The sequence below is a fragment of the Sus scrofa genome, chromosome 14 (assembly GCF_054392235.1).
Source record: "Sus scrofa isolate SSC_HxYL_T2T_F1_AM1 chromosome 14, Sscrofa_HxYL_maternal_Yorkshire_Landrace_v2.0, whole genome shotgun sequence".
Lineage (NCBI taxonomy): Eukaryota > Metazoa > Chordata > Mammalia > Artiodactyla > Suidae > Sus > Sus scrofa.
Genome location: NC_139396.1, coordinates 7,591,211 through 7,609,679, shown reverse-complemented (window position 1 = coordinate 7,609,679; position 18,469 = coordinate 7,591,211). Strand labels below are relative to the sequence as shown.

Below are 18,469 nucleotides of genomic sequence, written 5' to 3'. Positions count from 1 at the left end.
CAGCAGCACAGGTCACAACTGTGGCTTGGATCTGATCCCTGGCCCAGAAATTCCATTTGCCTTCAGGACAGCCAAAAAAGAAATGAAACATGAAAAAACGAAAAGAAAGTATGTAGGAGTTCCTGCTGTGACAAGGTGGGTTTAGAATCTAACTAATCGAAGCAGAGGCACCAGTTTGATTCCTGGCCTGGTGCAGTGGGTTAAAGGATCTGGCTTGCTGCAAGACATGGGGTTGCAGCTCCGGCTGGAATTCAGTCCCTGGCCTGGGAGCTTCCATATGCCTTCGATGCAGCCATTCAAAAAAAATTGTGTAACTTTGCGCCAACAGGAGTATCTGTTTCCATGCTCTGTTTCCAAATGCAGGGTTTAAATCTTGCTGCTGGAATAGAAGGAATGAACGCCTTTATTATGATCTCTTATTCTTGTGGGAGAAGGCAGGTCTCTGCTTGACGTTTTTTCCTCCACCCATCGTAGGATTAAAACTTAAGTTTCCCTGTAGTTGTTGCTGTCAATGCTGGAGAGAGTCATTTCAATAAAATATAACCTTATTTTATCACATGTTGATAAAATAACAGTAGTCCTGTGTAGAGATTGCCAGAATCCATTCTACAAGAATTCTGCTTCTTCTGGTCTACTCATGAATTTCTTCCCCTGCTCAAACTAGTAAAGAAATTCCTATGAAATTACCCCCAGCACCAACAGAAGGAAAACTGGAAAATTCACAAACATGCACACAGTAACACGCTCTTAAACAACCAGTGGGCTAAAGTAAAGATCACAAGACAAATTAGAAGACATAAATGAAAGAAACATAAACATGCTGTACCAAAATTTTTGTGATGCAGTGAAATATGCTCAGAAGGAAATTTGTAGCTTTAAATGCCTATGTTCCTACATTAAAAAATGTCTCCAATTAGCCACTTAAATTGGCACCTTAAAGCACTTGGAAAAACTAAAAACTAGCAGAAGGAAGGTAATAATGAAGATTAGAGTGGAGATAAAGAACAGAGAAACAAGAGGGAAAATAAATGAACCAAAGATATTTTCAAAGAGCAACAAAATTGGCAAATCTTTGAGAAAAGACTCCGATTAAAATAAGAAACAAAAGTGAGGAAATTACTACAGACCTTAATACCAAAGATAGCATTGAACTATATACTCTTAAAAATGGTTAAAATAATGAGGAATTCCCATCATGACTCAGCAGAAATGAATCTGACTAGAATCCATGAGGACACAGGTTTGATCCCTGGCCTCGCTGAGTGGGTTAAGGATCCAGCATTGCCATGAGCTGTGGTGTTGTAGACATGGCTCAAATCCTGAATTGCTATGGCTGTGGTGCAGGCTGGCAGCCATAGCTATAATTTGACCCCTAACTTGGGAACCTCCATATTCCACAGGTGAGGCCCTAAAATGACTTAAAAAAGAAAAAAGAGAGAGTTAAAATGATGAATTTCATGTTATGTAAATGTACCTCAATGAAAAAGCTTACATTTGTGTGGATTCACACCTATAATCTGTCCTGTTCCTTTGATCTATGTGTTTGTGTGTGGTTAACCTCTTACTATTACCATACTGTCTTGATAACTGTGATTTTATAGTAAGTCTTAAAATCAGATTTTCTTCTTTTCAAAATTATTTTGGCTGTTCAAGTTCCTCTCACTTTCTATATAGAATATAAAATTAAGTTGTCAATATATACAATGAGTGATCCTGGGATTTTGACTGGAGTTGTGTTAAATCTATAGATCACTTTTTTTAAAATTAGCATCTTAACCATATTTAATTTTTCAATCCATGATCATAATATATCTCTCCATTTATTTCGATTTTTAGATGTCTTTTGATCTTCTTCATTAGCTTTTTTTTTTATTTTTAAGCATATAGCTCCTGCACACATTTTCAGGTTTATATCAAAGTATTTCCTTTTTTTAAATAAAAGGTATTTTAAAAACAGATTTATACATTAATATTGTATAAATTGCATTTTAATTTTTGTATGTTGACCTTTTATTTTTCTTTTTCATTTCTGGCCACCCTGCAGCATATGAAGTTCCTGGGCCAGGGATCAGATCCAAGCCAGAGTTGTGACCTAAGTCACAGCAGCAGCAATTCCAGATCCTTCACCCACTGTGCCAAACGGGAGATGGAACCTCAACCCAGTTCTCCCAAGATGCTGCTGATCCCTGTTGTGCCACACCAGGAACTCCATATGTGGACCTTTATTAGGCAACTATGCTAAATTCACTTGTTAAGTCTAGTAGCCTTTAAAAGTAGACTCTAGAGACTTCTACTTTAATGATCATGTCATCCGTTCCAGTCTATATGGTTTTTTCTCCCCTTGCTTTATTGTACTGGCTAGTCAGCCTATGATGTTAAAAAAATGTATATCTTTGCTTTGTTCTTGATCCTGGGGTAAAATATGAAACCTTTCATACTAATCCTGATGTTAATTATAGATTTTTTGTAGGTACCATTTATTAAGGAAGTTCCTTTCTATTCCTAATATACTAGAGGGGTTTTTTGGGGGGTAGCACCCTGCAGCTTATGGAATTCCCGGGCCAGGGATCAGATCTGAGCCAAAGTTGCGACCTACACCAGAGCTGTGGCAATGCCAGCTTCTTTAACCCACTGTGCCGGACAAGGATCAAACCTGCATCCTGGCACTGCAGAGATGCTGCAGTGCCAGAGGGAACTCCTACTAGAGTTTTTATGATGAATGGATTTGGAGTTTTTTGATTGATTTCAATTTTCTTTTTTATATCAATTAATTTTGAAATTTTTTGTCCAGGGATCAGGATGCTATAACTCACAGGCCAAATCCTGCTTATCAACTGTTTCTGTAGAGGCCATAAGCTAAAAAAATTTAAAAAAGTTTTTACAAATTTTTAAAGGATTGTAAAAAGAAGAAGAATATAGTATACTACAAACACTGTATGACACCCAGTGGGCCCTAATTAAACTCAAAAGCTTCTGCACAGCAAAGGAAATCATTTTTAAAAAAAGACAACCTACAGAATGGGAGAAAATTTTTGCAAAGGACTCAACTGACAAAGGTTTAATCTCTAAAATATACAAACAACTCATACAATTCACTAGCAAAAAAACAAACAACCCAATTGAAAAATGGGCAGAAGGCCTAAAAAGACATTTCTCCAAAGAAGGCACATAGATGGCCAGCAGGCACAAGAAAAAATGCTCAGCATCACTAATTATTAGAGAAATGCAAATCAAAACTACAATGAGATACCACCTCCCGCCCGTTAGAGTGGCCATCATTAACAAGTCAACAAATAACTGCTGGAGAGGATGTGGAGAAAAGGGAACCCTCCTACACTGTTGATGAGAATGTAAATTGGTAAAACCAGTATAAAAAACAATAAGGTAATATCTCAGAAAACTAAATATGGAACTACCATATGACCTACTCCTGAGCATATATCCAGACAAAAAAAAATTCATTGAAAAAGATACATGCACCTGTATGCTCATGGCAGCACTATTCACAATAGCCAAGACATGGAAACAATCTAATTGCCCATCTGAATGGGTGTTTAGGAAGATGTGGCGCATATATACAATGGAATACTACTCAGCCATAAAAAGGACCAAATAATGCCATTTGCAACAACATGTATGTACCTAGAGACTCTTCTACTGAGTGAAGTAAGTCAGAAAGAGAAAGACAGACCCCATATGATATAACTTACATGAGGAGTCTAAAATATGGCACCAATTATCTATCTACAGAACAGAAAAGATCATGGACATGTAGGACAGAAGAGTGTATGTAGTGGGGCTGGGGAGGGACTGGGATGAATTGGGAATCTCAGGTTAGTAGATGAAAACTCTTGCATTTGGAATGGATAAGCAAGGAGATCCTGCTGTATAGCACAGAGAACTATATATCTAATCACTTGTGATGGAACATGATGGAGGATAATGTGAGAAAAAGAAGGCATATGTGTGTGTGTGTGTGTGTGTGTGTGTGTGACTGGGTTAGTTTGCTGTACAGCAGAAATTGACAGAACATTGTAAATCAATCATTTTTTTAAAAAGGTATAAGTTCTATCTCTAGAGTCTTATGTTTTTAAATACGAGGATTTATATGGCTATCTAGTTGTTCTAGCACTATTTGTTGAAGAGATTATCTTTCCTCCCCCTCCCTCAGGCCCACACCTGCATCCTCCAACTTTGTGGCCTTTCTGGCTGGTCCACCCTGGATTTAGACCCGACACAGCTTCAGTGGAAACCCTCCGGAGCTTTCTTATGGTCCAGACCCTCTGAGGATGCCATCCACATATGCAGCTTTCCAAGCTCTGGCAGAAATAACCACCATCCTCTCTGAGCCCAGGACCCACTTCCACAGCCCTCACTCATCCAAGACCAAAGTTTCTCTCAGCCTTTAATAAGTTTTTTTGGGCTGGTAAGAATGTGAAGTTGAGGAGTTCCCGTCCTGGTGGCAGCAGAAACAAATCCGACTAGGAACCATGAGGTTGTGGGTTCAATCCCTGGCCTTGTTCAGTGGGCTAAGGATCCAGTGTTGCTGTGACCTGTGGTGTAGGCCACAGATGCACCTCAGATCCCTTGTTGCTGTGGCTGTGATGTAGGCCAGTGGCTACAGCTCCGATTCAACCCCTAGCCTGGGTACCTTCATATGCCATGGGTGTGGCCCTAAAAAGACAAAAGACAAATAAATAAAATAAAATCATAATTACAGAATTCAGGCAAGGGTCTGATCATGTAAAGTTACATAATCATGCATTGATTGATTGATTGATTGATTGATTTTGCTTTTCATGGCCACACCTGGGGCATATGGAAGCTCCCAGGCTAGGGGTCAAATCGGAGCTACAGCTCCTTCCCTACACCACAGCCACAGCCACACCAGATCTGAGCCATGTCTGTGACCCACACCACAGCTCACGGCAATGCTGGATCCTTAACCTACTGAACGGGGCCAGAGAGCAAACCCACATCCTCATGGATACTAGTCCAGTTTGTTACCACTGAGCTACAACAGGAACTCCAATATAATACTGTATTTTAAAAATTTATTGTACTTTATTTCATTTTTGGTCCTTTTAGGGGCCGCACCCACGGGAATATTGAAATTCCCAGGGTAGGGTTCGCATCCGAGCTGTAGCTGCCAGCCTACACCACAACCACAGCAACACCACATCAGAGCTGCGTCTGTGACCTACGCCACAGCTCACCGCAATTTGGGATGAACTCACTGAGCAAGGCCAGGGATTGAACCGGGGTCCTCATGGAGACTAGTCAGGTTCATTACCACTGAGCTGGAAGGAAGGGAACTCCAATAATGTATTTTAAAAGTAAATAAATTCATTCACTGCAAGTACATTAAATGTCAGGCCATACACTGGGTGTGTACAGTGATTATACACACAGTGATGCAAGAGACAAACATTCTGCTCCTAGGAAAAAGTTTAGAGGGGAGAAGAACTGACATGACACACAGATCCTATAAATCATTTAGTTGCAGGTGTGCTGAGCACACCTGTAGCTTGGGGGGAAGTGCTACTCAAATTAACGCACTCAACAGGCACTTGGTGCAACCAGTATGGGAGTTCAACCCGGTGAGCCTGAAGAAGGTGCCACTCGTGTGGAAATCGTGGCTTTCCAGGAAAACTCCAGAAGGGAAATTCCAGAATATTCCAAAAGACACGGGATCATTAAGCCAAAGGGGTGAATCCTGTTCACAGGTGCCCAGCACAGGCCAACCCCCAGGAGCTCTGGATGCAGGGGCAGCCAGAGGGGCAGAGGAGTGGGAGACTTTCAGAGCGACCCCTCCAAAGGCCGCCGAGGTTACCACTTCGGGGTCCACAAACGTCCTCTGCCAAGTGCGTATTCAGAGCCACCCGACTCCCCCTCCCAGATTTGGGAAACTGAAGTCCAGGGGGGACGTAAAGCATGGTCACGGCAGGACCATGAACTGCGCCCTGCCTCTTGCTTGGGACTGCACGCGCTACCTTGTCCACTTGGGCGGCGCGGAGCAGGTCTTGAGCTTCCAAAAACGAGAAGATGTGATGCCACTCAGGCAAACCCAACTGCGCCTGCATGGTGCCCGCCGCCCTAGGCGCTCTGGCCAGGTCACGCCTTCCCGGTGTTTCTGCCCCACAGGCCAAGCGCCGCCCCGCCCTGCTTCAGCCCCTCATGCCCAGCCCCGCCTCCCACTTCTGCCCCTCAGGCCAAGCCCTTCCAGGCTAATCCTTGCCAGCCGTCCTCTTTCAGGTCCCAAAAGCTTGCCGAACCCCCTTCTGCTTGGCCTTCCACTGGTCTCTGCCCTGCCCCTTGGCTCTTGCGTTGTCCTGACACTCGGCAGACCCTCACCTCCTCCCTCACACTGACATTCACCCTCGCTCTGACCCTTGCCCTTGCACAGACCAGCTGGACCTTGGGGTGTCCATGACCCAGCACCTTTTGAGCCCTTGCCCTGGTGCTAGCCCTTACGCAGAACTCAGTCCTTTTCCTCAGCCTTGCCCTAATCAAAACCCTTGATTTTACAAACATCAGACATCTACCCTACCCTTGTCCCTACCTGACCTAGGCACACTGTAACACACACTTCACCCTAAACTTTCCCTAGCCCTGACTCCCACCTTCACAGTCGCCTTCACAATGACCTCCAGCTTCCCTCCTGCCATGGCACTGGCCCTTGCCCAAAACCTGGTGCCTCTCTTGTCATGGCACCCACCCTGGCTCTTACCCTCGCCTTGGTCCTGATACCAGGACCTCACTCTGGACTTGGTTGTGGCCCCAGCCAAGATCAGATCAGAGTTAGCATAAATGATAACAATGTAAATGTAATGTAAAAGCAAGTGTCATGATCAAGTTCAGTGTCAGAGCAGTCAGGGTGGCAGACAGTGATGAAGATCAGAATGAGGGTGAGTGTCCAGGGTAAAATTCTAGATCAGGTAGGGGTCAAGACAAGAGGATGGTCAGGGTCATGGTGTCAGAATCAGGTTCGAGGATCAGTGTGAGGATCAGGTTGAGACTCCATCGGAGAGGATCCATAAGAGGATGAGGTCAGGGTAAGGATCATGGTTGTCAGGATGAAAGAACGATTGAAAGTTGGATTCAGGTTGACAGTGAATGTCCAGTTCTGAATAGGATTCAGTCAAGGTGAGGGCGAGGTTGATGTTCAGGATTAAGCATCAATGCAGACTTAGAGTCAAGATCAACCATGAGGATAACTGCCAGGATCAGAGTGAAGGCCAAGGTCAATTAGAAGTCAAGGTGGGATTCCTTTCCTCTTGCTGCTGGAAGGAATCAAGTCCTCCTCCACCTCTCCCTCCCCACCACCAATTACACTGGCCCAATCTGCATAATCCAGGATACTCTTTCGATCTCAAATATGTACCCTTAATCACATCGGCAAAGTCCCTTTTTTGTTTAAGGCAATATATTTATAGGTCAGGACATGGGCGTCTTTGGGGGGACATTATTCTGATTATCAGAGAGGATCAGTTTGGTTTAGTCAAAAATCAGGTTCAAGGTTAAGGTTCAGTGTGATATGATGGGTCAAATGAAGGTGATCAGACTGAGGATGAACATTCACCATAAAAATGAAGGTCAATGTCAGTGTGAAATTCAATTTCAGGATCAGGGTCTAGGTCAGCTTCAAGGTCAGGATGGGGTTAGGGTGTCAATGATGAGGCTCTGTGTTTGGATGAAGACCCAGGTCAGGGTGAAATTGAGGTCCAGGTCAAAATCAGGATTAAGATCAGGGTCATGGTCAGGCTTGGGGTACAGATATTTCTTTCACCTTTGGCGTAGTGTAGTTCAGCACCAAGGCTCAAGTTCAAGGGCAGGGTAGGTTGGTATGATAGTCTTTACCAAGGTGAGGATTCATTCTAGGGGTAGAGTTAAAGGTCAGAATCAGATGGAGAGCAGCGAGTGGTTCATTCATGGTAATGTTCTGGGTCACGATCAGTGGGAGAGAAGTTGTCATTGTCAAGGGTAAGTCAAGATCAGGGTTATAATGAACATCAAAGGAGTCAATTAGAGGGTCAGTGTTAAGGTGAAGATGAGAGCCAAGTTCATACACAAGGTTAATTCTAGGTCAAGCAGGGTCAGAGTTTGAGTGAGGCTGAGAGTCAATGCCAAGATCCAAGCCAGGTATAGGTGGGGAAGGAGTTGGCAAAAAATTGAATGAGGGTGAGTGACTGTATGTCAGGGTCAGGGTGATAGGGTCAGGTTCAGCATAAGGCTCAAGGCCAAAGTGAGGGTCAATGTCAGGGCGGACTAAGGTTTAGGGTCTTTGTGAGTGGAACTGGCCAGGGATCAGCAGTCAGGGTGTGGGTACAGCCTCACATTTATGTGGAGATGAGAGATAACTAGAAATTGAGCTAGACTTAAGGTTAGAGTCTACAGATGTGGGTAGTCCAACAGGCAGAGGCCAGATCCTTAAAATATCTTTAAAGACCTATGAGACACTCAGACTTTACCCTGAAAGCAACAACTGTGCTTTGCCCTCTAAAAATCTGGAAGGCAGTGACTGTGGCAGTGTTAGTTCTCTGTGAACTCTGTGCTCAGAGGAGTTTATCCACATGGGAACAAAATGAATGTTTTAAACTAAAAGATTGCTAAGTTTCTCCATTTGTCTGCTTTTATGTATCTGTGAGCTGATTCCACACTTCTTATTTATTACAGCCCTGAGTCTTGGGATATGATACGCTAAGTCCTTTCATCTTTCTCCTTTTCTTCTGCTTCTGCCTCCCCCTCTTAACCCTTTCATTTCTGCATATATTTCAGAATTGGCTTACCAAATTATTAAATATGAAAAAGAAGAGCCAGTTCGGATTGTACTGGATTTACTGAATTAACAAATGATTTTCAGGAATGTCTGTCCTATTTGCCTGGTGTCTGAGTAAGTAGGTGGCCTGTGTGGTCCTGGCTCATGCTTATCCTGAGGGTGACGTAACCAGATTAAGATGTGGAGGGTCACGGAGTTCACCTCGTGGCTCAGTGGTTATTAACAAACCCAACTAGGATCCATGAGGATGTGGGTTCAATCCCTGACCTTGCTTGGAGGGTTGGGGATTCGATGTTGCCATGAGATGTGGTGTAGGTTGCAGATAAGGCTCAGATCTGGTGTTGCTGTGGCTGTGGTGTAGCTGTAGCTCTGATTTGCCCCTCGCCTGGGAACTTTCATATGCCACAGGTTTGGCCCTGAAAAAGAAAAAAAAATGTGGAGGGTCACTTATTGGGGCCCCAATTTGAGCCATCCCTGGGCCTTGACTTCTGTCATCTCACCTTCCAGTGGGAGCTCCAAGACATGAAGCACCTAGAAAGTCCCCAAGACTAAGGCGGCCATGAATGGGGCTACTTTCCAAGTGACCAGAGACAAGCAAGGGCCAGGAGACCATGCTACCTCAGGCACATCCCTCAACAGGAGCAGAAGAAGGGTACACATCAGGTAGGACTATTTGGGTTTTATCCTAAATCTCAGAATTGAACTAGTGCTTAATGTCTCTGAGAACAAAATCAAACTACACTTTCCTCCCCACTTGTGTTTCTGACATCTCACACTCAGTGCTCCCCCAGATGGCTCTACCGAGGCCGTCCCTGACCAAGAAGGTGGCAGCTAGAGAAGCAGCACGGTGGCAGACACAGCAGCAGCACTCACTGCCTCCTTGGATGGACCTGTCAGCAGCACACTGACGGCAGCTGACAGTGCAGGCCGCAGGTGCCCTCTGCTGGGGCTGGATGTCCTCATCACCCAGCTGAGAGCAGGACCAGGTACAGCCTGTGGCTGAATCAGGCCAGAGCTGGGGAACAAGAGGCCTGGGTGGTTCTGGTAGGGAGCACGCTGGCGGGGCCTGGCCCAGCATCTCAGCCCTCCAGGATGAAGGGCCGAATCAGCTCCGGGTTCAACAGCGACTCCTCCAGAGGCTGGTCCACGTGGAAGTCATGGACATGGGGGGTCCTGGGTGGACCTTGGGGGTAGGTCCCCCTGGGCGGTGGGGAATCGGCAGCTCCGAGGGGTGGGCCGGCAGGGGAGCTGTGAAGAAGTACTGGTGCAGGAGGGCCTGAAGGCAGCAAGCAAGGGACAGCAAAAGGAAACCAGTCACCTCCCCATCCCAGCTTCAGCTCACTTCCCTTTGAGGGGGAGATGTGAATATGGCCCTGAAGAAGCTTTCCTCCCTCTGCTCATCAGTGCAGCTGACTCCAAGCCTCTGAGTGCTTGCTGCCCAAGCACTGCTCCAGGGACCCAGGATGCAGCAGCAAACAGAGCAAAGAGGAGAATAAATCATATAAAGTAGTAGGAGAAAGAGCACATTGGATGATGAGTGCTGTGGGGGGTGGACAGTGAGGAGGAAAGAGGAACAGCGGAAAGGCTGCAGACCTGAAGATGGGCAGGGGAAGCCCCCGGGAGGTGGCGCTTGAGAAGAGACCTGAAGGATGAATGAGTGAGGCCCAGGGACATGGAGGGGCCCCAGAGCAAGTGGAATGGGAGCTGCCAGGGTCACCAAGAGGATGGCCCCTAGTGTGTGATGCCTGAAGGTCACAAGGACCTGAGTTTCTCCTCTGAGAGGGAGCCACAGGAGGGCCCTGCAGGGGAGGGTGTGACAGCCTCCCTGGACAAGATCCCCCTCTCTGCCAGAGGAATGGGCAGGAGGGGAAGCTTACAATGGGGGTGAGGACAGGGGGGTGACTTAGACGGGACAGCAGCAGGGAGCTGAGAAGGGGTCGGTTGGCCTCAGTACACTCTGAAGGCACTGCTGACATGGGAACTCACCAGGGTATGAGGGCCAAGGGCAAGGAGGGGAGGACAGGTACACCCGATAGAGGCTCTGATGCCATCCCTGCCATCAGCGGGTGGCCCTGCCCTCCTCCCCTGCCTTCCAGCCACAATCCACCTGTCCTGGGTTCTCCTCTCCAGGCCTCTGTTCATTATTTCTCTTGGGGAAACAGCTCCCTGTGCTTAAACTGATCCTTCTCCAGGAAGCCTTATGTGACCCCAAAGTCAGTCCCAACATCACTCTTCAGGGCTGTCACAGACTGGCTGCCCTGCCTCACCACAGGCTGGACACCCCACAGACATGAGCTACGTCTGTCTGTTCACTCTGCACCAGGGCCCAGGACAATGCCTGGTGTGTGCCAGATGCTGAGTAAATACTTATTGAAGGAATAAAGGCATGAAGAGGTGAGTCACCAATAACCTGAAGATGTGCTCTTCTGCAATGTGGGCATGCCCTTCTAATGGGCCACCCCTGGCCACCACAGCCCCTCTGGGGTCTGCTCAGGAGAGGCTCAGCTGCTCCACACCCTCCTGCACTGGCTCCGGGGGTTCTGTCCGAGCCCATCACAGGTTCTGGGGGACCTCAACCTGCTGGGTCACATGAGCACGAACGAGGAGGCTCAGGGCACTAGGTGTCGCCTACCTGGGAGGCTGCAATGCGCTGGAGTGGAGGGTAGAGGAGGAACCGCCCCAGCAGGTCCAAGGCCTGGGGAGAGGCATCGGGCAGCACCTCCTCCAAGGGCACGGGTGCCTGCTCCTTGAAGGAGATCTTGTTGTAGTCAGGCAGCTCTGTGATCTCCTGGAGGAGAAGCAGGCCCATTAGGGCTGGCACCCGCCCTGCCAAGCCCCTGCTTGTACCAGGTCACTCTGTCATCACGCACTCAATCCGTCCTTCAGTCCTTCCTCCACTTCTCGGGAGCCCACTCTGTGCCCAGCTGGGTAAGAGCTGTGTGAGTGCCAGGGACAGGTTGAAACAGACAGGGGATGGGACACGGACCAGCTCTCCTGCCTCCAGCAGGGCAGGAGGAGCCCCTGAGCTGAGCCAAGACAGAGAATGGGAGGTCAGGGAGTTGTGGGGCTACAGGAGAGAAGGTGTGGGCCAGGGGACTCACTAGCTCTTGGGGGGACAGAGGACACCTGTCCCACCCCTCCCCTCCATAGGGCCCTACAAACCGGCCAGACTTGAGGGCTGGGGGTGCCCAAGATGCGAAGCACACAGCAAAGCTGTTCGATGTCATTCTCCCCTGGGAAAAGGGGGACTCGTTCAACAGCTCCCCCAGGATGCATCCCACGGCCCTGCAGATACAGAACACAAACATCTCAGGGATCTCAGCACAGCCACAGATCTCCCCGCACCAGCACTCACACCTGACACCAGGGTCAAAACACCCACAAAGTAGCCTAGAGGCTTCAGAGTGAAGAATACAGACCCCCAAACCGGGAAAGACCTCAAGTCTAGAACGCAGAATTTATACCCCTTCCTCTGCAGCTCTCAGGCCTCAACCCCTCAGCAGTTATAAGACCTCTCAGAGCCTCCCATTCTGGACATACACCCTGTCCTCCCATCCCAGGGAAGACCTCCAAAACGGCCCCCAAATCTCACAGTCTCAGCAAATACAGACCATCCTACCCTAGAGAACTGTTCAGGGCCTTCCCATCCAGGGCCCCAGGCCTTGGGCTAGCTCAGGGACACTGTGTTCCAGGGTGTCACTCCCTGCAAGCAGACGTTCCATGGCCAGACCACCTCCCCAACCTCCACCCAGAGACCTCCTCCTGGGACAGCCACTCCCATCCCACCTGACCCCCACCCAGCTCAAAACTCTCATGGAAAAGAACAGTGACTCCAACTCCTCAGAGATACTCTAACCAAGCAAGACACCCCCAGGGCACCCCTGTATGTTTAAGCTCACAGCAGGAGAACAGCCCCTAATAGCCTGGAGACCTCAATGCCCAGCGGGAAAGAACACTCAAGCACCCGCACCCCACCCCTTGCCCAGCCCACAGGAGGCTCACCACAGGTCAACACCCTGATTGTACTGGCGGGCACCATACAGGAGCTCAGGGGCTCGGTACCACCTGTGAGAGGATGGCAGTGGTCAGAGCCAGGTCACCGGTCTGTCAGGAAGCTGCCTGCCCCAGAAGGTCACCCTGGCCCCCACACCAGCTCCGGGAGCACTGTTTGAACAGAAGGTCCAGAAGCATCTCTACCCCAGTGGGAGGGGTGGGGCCTGGCCATTGCCTGGTCCTGCCTGGGAACTGGTCCTCCCTACCTGGTGGCCACCTGGTGCGTGTAGAGGCAGCTGCCATCTGAGGAAAAGACCCGGGCCAGGCCAAAGTCCGCTATCTTGAGCTGGCCCGAGGCGCTGATTAGCAAGTTGGCTGGTTTCAGGTCCTGAGGGCACAAAAAGAGGCATTGGTTCCTTGTGAGCCCCCATGGGACCTCGGGATAAGAGAGCTGGGCAGGCTGAGCACCCGGGTCAGCCCAGGACCGCACCTCCTTCAGGGCTATACCCCTGGCCACTCACACATGGGCCTGCCCCCTTTGTCCCCTCTCCAAGCATGCCCTACATCATGGTCCCCCAGGTCCCACCCCAGCCCATGCTGGAACTGACCCGATGCACAATGTTGTTGGCATGGCAGAAGGCAACGCCTTTGAGCAGCATCTGCAAATAGCTCTTGACCTGTGCCTGGGCCAGTGGCCTCTGGGCGTGGCGCAGCACCTCAGCCAGATCTGACAGCATGTACTCAAAGGCCAGCACAAAGCCTGCACTGTGCGGGAACACAGCCTTCAATTGCACAACCTGTGGGGGAGGGGGAGAGGCATACCATCAGCCCCCAGACTCACGTGGCTCACACCCTCTGTGGAACTCTCGGCTCTTGCCTCAACAGAAGACCAGGCAGAAAAGGTGACAGGAGATCTGAGCTTAGAATCAGGGAGCTGGGTGCTCTCATGTGCTCCCCTCTCCCAACAGAAGGCAAGACCCTACTCTAATGCTCCAGTAAAGGCGCAGGAGAAAGGAGGTCTAAGAAAATCCACTTAGGGCAGTGTCTGGTCCCCCACCCAGCCTACGAACTGGAAAATCACCTGGAAACACACACACACACACACACACACACACACACACACACACACACACACACACACACCTCCTCCTGTTTCTTCTACAGCCATTAACTCCCAGAACCAAGAGAAGGCACTGGTGATCACATCTCCCAGCGCTGGGACAGCAGGAGATATGTCACATATACTTCCTGAGGGCCCACGGGTCACAAGGGCCAGGCTGCACAGCAGTGAGCAGGAGCAAGAGCGAGGGGGTCCTGATGGGCTTTAAGGAGTTCGGGGGACAAATGACTGACAGGCGTAAGAACAAATCTATTGGGTATCTTGATGAAGGTTCTGATGAAGACAGAAGAGATGGGCTGGGCTCACTTATGCAGGGATCTGGGAAGGAGTTCTGGGCAGGGGGACAGTGAGCACAGGGCTCCAGAGGCTAGAACAGGAAGGAGGCTGCTCTGTACTCCTGGAGCCTAGACATACTTGTCAGGCAAGAGAAACTTAAGTGTTGAATGAATAGAAAAAGAGACTGGAAGAGTTTTCACCCTGGCGCAAGGGAAAGAAATCCGACTAGGAACCATAGGAACCACTGGCCTTGCTCAGTGGGTTAAGAATCCGGCATTGCCATGAGCTGTGATGTAGGTCGCAGACGTGGCTCAGATCTGGCGTTGCTGTGGCTCTGGCATAGGCCAGCAGCTGTAGCTCCAATTCGACCCCTGGGGACCTCCATATGCCCCAGGTGTGGCCCTAAAAAAAAATTAAAAAAAGAGAGAGAGAGACTGGAGGTGGGTGACAGCAGACAGTGACAATTCTTTTGGAGTGAAAAGAAGCCACTGGGGCTTTTCAAGCCGGAGAGTGGATAACTTCAACTACACATTTTGACTGTAGAGTGGGGTCAGGGAGGGGGTTTGGGGGGCAAAGTCATTCTGATGAGAGGTGAAGATGGCCTGGGCAAGGCTAGAATGATATCTGGAGTGTTTTAAAGATAGAACCTTCAGGCCTGCTGATGCACAGGACACGGGACCCCATGGGCCCTCCACCTCTCCCATGCACAAGCTGCTGCCAAGTCCTTTTACCTTCCTCAAAAAATGAGAAGGGGGGAGTTCCCATCATGGCTCAGTGGTTAACAAATCTGACTAGGAACCATGAGGTTGCAGGTTTGATCCCAGGCCTCACTCAGTGGGTTAAGGATCCGGTGTTGCCATGAGCTGTGGTGTAGCTCACAGAAGAGGCTTGGATCTGGCATTGCTGTGGCTGTGGTGTAGGCTGGCAGCTGTAGCTCTGATTAGACCCTTAGCCTGGGAACCTCCATATGCTGCGGGTACAGCCCTAAAAAGCAGAAGAAAAGAAAAAAAAAAAAAGGAGAGAGTGAGAAGGGCCATATTACTGCTTTTCTGATTTTGAGAGTAGGAGACAATCACTTTACAGATTGAGACAAACACATAACGTTCAGATAATACACAAACTCATAAGCAAAAAAAAAAAAATCGCAAAAGAAGAATCCTATCACCTACTGTCAACCTCACAAGTATATTCCACCAGACTTAGCAACAGACATGGCACATACAGACATATATGCACAGGCGTATACAAAATACTTTCGCACAAAACCAGGATGACACATGAAGTTGTATAATATGGTTTTGGCACTGATGTAGCACGAACATCTCCAGAGGATAAGAAGCAAGCCAGAGTATCACCCACTGTTGGGTGGGTGGACCTGCCCCTGGCATTCCCCAGGAAATTACACACATTCTCTACTCCGGACACAGTCAAGAGAGAAGTGCACAGAGAGAATGAGGCTGGGTGGGTGTGGTCTCTCCTCCTGTACCCACAGCCCCTCCAGGGCCCATCACAGCACAAACAAGGCCAGGAGGTTCTTGCAGCCTCTGTCCTGTCTCGAGAGCCAGGTCAGGGTCAGGGTCAGTGTTCATCACCAGTGCCCAGCAGAGGGCAGAGCCTATGTGGGCCCCAAAGTTAAAATGTACTGATTCCCCAATCAGAGGAGAAAACTCAGAAGGACAATGTGGAGTTCCCATCATGGCTCAGTGGAACGAATCTGACTAGGATCCATGAGGTTGCAGGTTAGATCCCTGGCCTCACTCAGTGGGTTAAGGATCCGGTGTTGCTGTGAGCTGTGGTGTAGGTCACAGACAGGGCTCAGGTCCCACGTTGCTGTGGCTGTGGTAGGCCGGCAGCTACAGCTCTGATTAGACCCCTGGCCTGAGAACCGCCATATGCTGTGGGTGTGGCCCTAAAAAGACCAAAAAAAAAAAAAAAAAAGAAGAAGAAAGACAATGTACATAAAGCTGCTAATCCAGCCTGCGGAACACAATGGGAGCTCAATGGGTGGCAATTATCCTTATTATTAGAATTCATTAAAAGTTTTGAGCAAAAAGGGATGTTAGTGAATAAATGAATAAGTACACAAAGAAATAAGTGGGTGAACAGAGAGGGAGTGAGTGAGGAATGAAATAACTGGGGGGGAATAAGGGTGAACAAGTGGACAGGAAAGGGAGTAGTGAGGGGTGAGGAAGCAAACGACAGCAAGTCCCCAGGGTGGAAGTGAGTGGATAAGGGCAGGAACCCCAGCACAGGGCACCAGCCCTACTCACATACTGACTGTCCTCAATCTCCTGCAGGGCCTTGATCTCCCGCAGGGCCTGGTTGGGGATGCCATCCTCCAGCCGCCGTAGGGCCACCTTCTCGAGGGCCACGATCTCTCCAGTCTGTTTGGGACAGGACGCAGACACTGCTACCCCATCCCGGGCTGGGAAAAGGAATGGGATGCGAGGCTTGAGGCCCTCGTGAGAGTGGAACGCACCCCCTACCCCATTCTGGAGGGATATCAGGGCCAGGAGTCGCAGCGCTGGGAAAACAGCTCAGAGATAACCACACCAGCTCACAGGGAACACTTGCCATCTAAAAGCACCGCTGACAGCTGGCCGCACCCCACCCCGCCAAGGGGGCAAGAGATAGGCGGACGCCACAAAAAGCTGAGGGGAGGCAGGAGCAATGGCCCATGCGTGGGTGCGAACATAGGGTAGATCTCAAAGGAACCGAAGGAAGGACTGGGTGCTCACCTCCACCTGCTTGGCCTTGAAGACGATGCCATGAGCGCCCTCCCCTATGCGGCCCAAGATGCAGTACTGCTCCATGGCCCTCTGCCTGGCACTATTACGCTCCAAAGTCACAGCCTCTCCCTTGCACAAGCAACCGGACCCTTTCTCGTAAGCCTGCCCCGCCCTCTGCGCCCATAGGCGGCTGCCTAGCAACGGCGCGGGCGCGCGCTCCGGGACCGGGAGGCCAGCGCTGCCAGGGAAGGCGGCCCTGGGCTCGTCTGCGCCTTCCCCTAGGCGCTCGCCATCACGGCTCAGGGCGCTTCCCTCAAAGGGAGTCACACGAGTGCACAAAGGACCAACCGCAGCAACTTTCACTGTCACCCCTTCTCAACCCTGCGCGGGCATCACATGACGAGTGACGCCAGAGCACGCACGGGGCGGGGCCATGCAGCCCCGGGGCAAGGCCGGGCAGCAGGTGGGGCGGGGCTGCGTAGGCGGGAGGGTGGAGCTGCTCAGCGGGCGGGGCGGGGAGATGGCGGGGGGCGGGGGGGGGGCTGAAGGTAACGGGGAGGGGCTGAAGGTGACGGGGGTGGGGCTGAAGGCGGGGCCTGCCCCTCCACCTCCCTGAGCAGGCTTAGAGGTGCCAGCCGCCACCTCTGAGAACATAGAGGTGTCATTTCCCACCTATGAGACACAGAGCCGATGGTGACTGAAGGGAGATGTCTCGGGTCTGTGTCCTGGCAGGAGGATCAACAGGCAATTTGTGGAGAAAGATTTTTAAAAATGCAAATTCTGACCCAGAAAGTCCAAGTCTGAGGGCTTCTCCTGAGGAAGCATTTGGAGGAATTTGCAGCTGAGTGATTTTTAAGAAGTATGTACCAAGGATGTTGACAAAATAAACAAGTAGCTTTTAAACTTCTGAGAAAGTGCTCAGTCTCATACACAATAAGGTAAATGCAAAATAATCTACAATTTTCCACCTATCATTGGTTCAATATCTAGCAATGCATTGGCCATGCTGTGGAAATATATATATAGGAGTGTTCATATATTGCTGATGGGAGTGTGATTTGGCAATGCTGATCAAATTATAAATGCATATCCCCTTAGACCAAGCAAGGTCACTTTGAGAAATTCCCCCACCTAACACATTGCACATGTATTAAATGACATAGCAGGAGTTCCCGTCGTGGCACAGTCGCTAACCAATCCAACTAGGAACCATGAGGTTGCAGGTTCGATCCCTGGCCTTGCTCAGTGGGTTGAGGATCCAGCATTGCCAGTGAGCTGTGGTGTAAGACGCAGACTCGGCTTGGATCCCGAGTTGCTGTGACTCTGGTGTAGGCTGGTGGCTACAGTTCCGACTTTACCCCTAGCCTGGGAACCTCCATATGCCGTGGGAGCGACCCCAGAAAAGGACAAAAAAAAAAAAAATGACATGGCAAAGTTATTCATTGAATCATAGTTTAAATAGCAAAAGATTGGAAGCACCATAGATGTCCATCCATAAGAGACTGTCTAAATTTTGATACACCTATCAAATAGAAAACCATACTACCTCAAAAAAGAACAGGCGTGCTTTTT

The 18,469-nt window shown here is 49.5% G+C and overlaps 1 pseudogene; it reads right to left on the bottom strand.

Moving 5' to 3' along the window:
- Positions 1–6,850: 6,850 nt before the first annotated feature.
- On the bottom strand, positions 6,851–17,015 carry LOC146396275 (cyclin-dependent kinase 20-like; annotated as a pseudogene).
- Positions 17,016–18,469: the final 1,454 nt, after the last annotated feature.